Genomic DNA, 6,000 nt, shown 5'->3' on the forward strand with positions numbered 1-6,000 from the left:
GCACAAAACGAATATTTCACAGCTTAACATCGTACTGCAAGGCAACTATATTTAACAGCACAATTTAATATGCAACATCACTGAGTTATAAAAGCAGCTCCTGCTGAGGGAACCCAAGAAAGCAGTATTGATTGGAGGGCCAACGCAGTGCTTCGTTTTTATCGACTGACCCCCGCTGTCAGGAAGAAGCCTGACAAGCTATTCACTGTGGAAACACAAAGAACATAAATGGACAATTCAGCTATCAAATGCTGGCAGCGTGAGATCACTCACATGTGAATTTTGTGGAGATATAAGTATGTAATTATATTCAGCTTGTACTTTTAGATTCATATTTATTTGTAGTTCCACATGGACATAAAGGAGAGGAAATAAGGAAACAGTGGTCATCTATTACTATTGTCTAACCAGTATGAAATCCAATCTCTTCCACCTTATAAACACACATCATTATGAATTCATATAAACCAGATGACCACAATCCAGAATAGTCAATCAGGTTTGGGGCAAACCATGAAAAACACAGGGCACCGGTAAAGATACTGTCAGTCATGTAGTGCATAAAAAGCTTTTCCATTATCTTTATAAACAACAAAAAATCCACCATAAATTGTCTGAACATAAGTTTTTGTAGGCTGGTAAAAGCTAAACTGTAGGTTATGCAGCATTGGTGGGAAATCATATACAGTCATGTGAGGAAGAAAGTTTTCACAAGACTCTGTGTAGTCCTGTGAAAAGCTAAACACACTCTTACTGCTTCCACAAGAATTAAGAGGAAAAGTAGCAGCCATTACTCAAATGAATAACCTCTATAAACCCAGAAGTTTGGGCAGTTTGCTGGTCTGGAGCATTTAAGTCTAAACTAAATGACAACTAAATGACACGATCTCCCCAGGAGTGGATGTCCCAGCAAAATCACTCTCAAGGTCAGACCGTCCAATGCATAAGGTCCACAAACCACATCTTAGGTCACAGTTAACAGTTAGAAAAAGAACAAGTATGGCTTGAATGGAAGGCTATTCTCTCTGAAAATAAGACAACAGCGCAGCTTAGGTTTGCAAAATTTCATTTGAATAAAACACCATAGTTCTTAAATAATGCACTTTGGACAGACCAAAGAGGAGGCGACTGGCAATAATGCACAGCACCACATTTGGTGAAAAAAACCACAGAATATGAGCATGAGGACCTCATACCAACTATCAACCGCAGGGGTGGAGGGTTAATGATTTGGGCTTCTTCTGCAGCCACAGGACCTGGGCACCTTGCAGTCAATCATAATGAAATCCTCTGTATATCAAAGTATTCTAGAGTCAAATGTAAATCCATCTGTCCGATAGCTAAAACTTGGCCGAAACTGAGTCATGCAGCAGGAGAATGATCCCAAGCACAGCAGCATACCTACAACAGAATGTTTGAAAAAGAAAAGAATCAACGTTTGGCAATGGCCCAGTCAAAGTCAAGACTGAAATGCTGGGATGGGACCTTAAGAAAGCTGTGCATAAACAAACACTCAAAAACATCAATGAATTCAAACTTCGGAAATAAGAGTGGGCCAAAATTGGTCAAAGAGCAAATAATTAGTTGAAGTTACTGTAGTGAAAGGAGATTCTACAAGCTACTGATCATGGGGTGTAGTTTTTTCAGGAAACTTCAAGGAGTCCTGTGAAAAAGAGACAATCTGTGGCAAATAAAGACTTGAAGAATTCAAATGTAAATCTGGCAGGCAGAAAGGAACTGAAATAAGAGACAGCTATAAACACACATACACACATTTTTACGCCCAAACCAGATTTTGCAATATAGCTATCCTTACTGGGCCTACTTATGAACATGTTGGCAAAAACCCCCCAAAAACAATAAATTCAGATCTAGCGAAAAAAAGAGAAATAGTTTCCACTCAACAGTAAGCAAATTTACTATTTCTCTGGTTCTACTTTTGGTCTCAGCTGACTCCTGAAGGAAATCTCCTGTTTTTAAACTGCTCACTGTTTACAGTACTTGTTTAAAAAGCTCAACACTAACTTGTTCTGTAGTGCTGTTGAACTAAAAAGGGGGGGAGAAACTCATGACCCTGAAACCCTGACATTAATCTAAAAGTTAAACAGTGTCAGGTGATATTTTTTTGAGTTTGGCACCTGAGTCAAACTTTATGTTTTAGCTCAGCTCCACTATCCAACTCCCCTTACACCACTTTAACTCTTCTTAGAGGACATGTAATCTGAAAGCAAACGCATACACTGAACTTTTTTTTCTTTATCTTTTCCCTAGGTCACCTCTCTCACATGCTTTTTGGACTTTTGTTATCACGTTTACGAGATAAATTCATTCCAGCTGGTTTAAAGGAAGTGTGAAAAAGAGGTTAAAACGATATTAAAGTACAACTGGGTCATAGCAGCTTGATACTGCTGTTCCTTCCCAAATCTTTCACTGAGTTGCTTTGTGGTTCTGTTATTTGTTCAGCCATGGCCAGGGTTTTCTCGGGGTAATGAATGGCATGCTAGTGTGCAGCCCACAACCAGGAGGCTGTGACTTTGCTGGAGGAAGAACCCTGCTGTTCTCTGCCAATTAGAGCCACCCAGTCGCCCCAGCCACCCTGCTGATCTACAAAGAAACCTCATCATTGCAGTGGCTTCTGTAATAATACCAGACTGTACGTCCTGAAGCCAGCATGACAGTTATTGCAAATAAGAATGCTGATCTGCTTTATTCACCCCCAATGTTAAAGTTGCTGTTCATGGACTATTTATACTTTTTACTTGACATCGCATCATTAGAGAAATGCCCACTTAGAAGGTGAAACAACACATTCTTCCACTGCCTGCCAGTTACTTTTTACTGAGTTCCTTTTGTCAAAATATGGAGAGCAAAGTGCTTCTAGAAGCAAGAGTCACAACTCGACAGCCATCTTGGAATGAATCTGTTACGGTCCTGGGTCTTTGGTCCAGCTTTTCCTGATTTCTGGACTTGATTATTAGCTGTCTTTCATTTGACTTTATGATTCAAGCCTCGTGCTTGTTTCAATTTCTGTTTTATATGTGGTATTCCCCTTTGTTCCCTATGTTTAGTTAACCCGGTTAGTGTTTCTGCTTATTTACTTCTTGTATTATTTTGATAGTTATCTGTCCTTGTGACTTGTTCTTAGTTTACTTCCCTCTGCTTCCTTATCAGCTTTACTTCAGCTGTGTGTAGTTCCCAATGCCCACATCACGTCTTATTTACACCGTCACTTTGTCCTTGTTCTTTGTTTTGTCCCCCCTGTACTGTACCGTTTGCTGTTTTCCGTGGTTCCTGTTGTTTCCGAGTACCCGGAATAACCCCTAGAGCTTCCTTTGTTTGTTCACTGACTTTGTTATTTCTTGCTGCTTGCTGGACTACTGTTTCACCTCCAATAAAAGGTTGTTTTCATTTGATCCAGGCCGATCTAAGAGTCTGTATTTGGGGCCTTTATTTACCATCAAAAGTTTTGAGAATATTTGATAATATCATGGTTTTATTATTAGCTCATTACAGCACAAACCACTTGTCTGGTCACCACACAATAACACTGAATACTTTCATGCTAATTCATGCTATAGACAAATTAAGCATAAAAAATTCCCCTAACGACATCTTTATGTAGGTTTGTGATAGAGTAGTGTTTTGACTGTGTTGGGGAAATCACCACCGTCTTCAGCATAAGCGTTCGGGGTCATCACTCATAAAAAGGTTGTTACTTTCTTAAAGAAATGGACACAAAGCAAAGCTGAGTGATTGCCACTCTGTTTCTACTGTAGAAATATGTACAGGCAGAAACTGAAGCTACAGCACTACAAAGCGGACTGCTCATTACTGCCTTTGTTACCTGTTGAAGTTCAGGCTTCACCTGCAGGGCCGGGTCAGAATACACTCAGCTTCAACGTGAATCTGGGTTCTTTGCTGCTAGCTTTATGTTGACATGCTGTCTGTGCAGATGTTTCCAGAGAAAAAAACGTTGTGTTAGCAGTATAATGAAGCGTTTTCTGTCATGAATGCAGTTTTCCATATACCATCTCCAGCTTGTTCTTTTGTGCAATAAAAATAAAGGGAATGTCCATGCGGTTAAAAGCTCCCTCCTTAAAAATTCCACAGGAACTGAAACCTGTGCTGACTGTAGAACAAGTGTGAAGGGAGAAAAGGCACATTTGGTGTTTTGCAATGTTTTGTAATGTAGGGGGGAAAATGTCTATGTATAAAACTAATAATCAGTGAATAAATGGTCTAGTTTAAATGGTTTAGTTTACTCATGTTGCTTTCCTAGTGATAGTTTTTAATAGCATAGTTAACTTCCTGGCTAAAGCTAACTGAATGTTAAGACAACTTCATTGGTCAGTTGTGATGTTGATCCCTGACCAACACTGTTATGATGATTTAGGAGCAAAACCAACATGGGGATATCAAACCCTGGCAATACAACTGCTGTATCAAGGCAATTTTTGATAGGGAAAATGGTACTCTTATGATATTGATAACTTGATATGTGTTAATAATTAGTTAAATAGGTTGATGTTTTCACATTATGAGCTTCCATAAGCCTTTGTAATGTTTTAAAGCTCCTTTTTTGCTTGAACACATTGCGGTTAACATGGAAAACTTTTCTTTTTTTTTTTTTTACTATTTTTAATCACTGTAGTCTCAGGGAGCTGCTGTATATGGATACTACCTGCTCAAAACTGTAGGTTTGTAAACATATATATATATTTTTTTCTTTTGAAAGGTGCTCTTAATATTTCTGGTTTGAGAAAAATTGACAGGCAAGAGCGCCTCACCATCACATGATGGAAAACTATTACTAAGAGTCACGAGGATACCTGAGAGCCTTGGATTGAACATTATGTCCAACCACAAATAAGAAACTCCAAAGAGGTTTTCCATTTCTGTATTGACATGTTGCTATGCTACCACATTGTACAGTCCCTCTTTTCTCAGAGCAGAGAACTCTTCACATTCATGGTTTTCAGGGTCTGACAACATAGCTAATGGGATCCCTGAGCACTCAAGAGCTGGATGCCATTCACTTCCAGGAAGCATTAGTAATGTTATTAACATTAGAGGAGAAGAGGCTTTTTCAGGAAAGAGACATGGTACAATTAAGAGGCATGTTTGGCTGGTGCTGTTTATTTCTGACAGGCTAGTGGGCTGAAGATTTTATAGATGATATGTGAATAATAATTATATTATACCACACTGCCAAACTGCTTCCTCAATATGTTAGGGCTATAAATTGTCACTAATGAACAATAAAATTTTATGTTAGAATCAAATGAAATTAGATTTCTCAAATAAAACGTTTGTGTCCGTGTGTGTGTGTGTGTGTGTGTGTGTGTGTGTGTGTGTGTGTGTGTGTGTGTGTGAGTGTGAGAGAGAGAGAGAGAGTGTGTTAAGATGTAGCTTGCCAATTACTCTTAAGATGAGAAGTCTGACATTTTATTTTTGATGGTAGAGGAAGAAAAACAACTGGTACATTTTGTGAAATGCACTTTTTTTTTTTTTTTGCCAAAACCTACATGAAAAGATGGATACCACCAACAAACAGATGTTCACTATAGGTGCTGTGTATGTTCTTTCTTCATTCAAAACAGGCAGTTTCCCACCTCATAGAACACTTTTAATTTTTTGCAACAATTTGATATCTCAGGGTATTAAATACTGTTCCGTGTCCTTCATGTCTCCAAATTATGCACAAAGTGTTTGTGCACCCCTTGGGCCATACTGTATAACACAAGTTAACAGCCCATTTTTCAAAGAGCTGAACAGTCCACGTTAGGAGGCTGGAACAGTGGTGGTGGTGAAGTCACATTTGTCATCCAGCTACACTTGCTGTTTGGAACTTTTAGTTTTGAACTTCTGTTTGTGCTTTTCTTCGCTTATTTTTTACTTTAAACTTTTACTTGCTAGTAAGACTTAGGCATCAAAAATTATTCTGTTTGGAAGGTTTGGAAACTAAATTGCATTGGGTTGCAAAGCATTAACATTTAAACA

The sequence above is a fragment of the Simochromis diagramma genome, unplaced genomic scaffold (assembly GCF_900408965.1).
Source record: "Simochromis diagramma unplaced genomic scaffold, fSimDia1.1 OVJJ01000293.1, whole genome shotgun sequence".
Taxonomy (NCBI): domain Eukaryota; kingdom Metazoa; phylum Chordata; class Actinopteri; order Cichliformes; family Cichlidae; genus Simochromis; species Simochromis diagramma.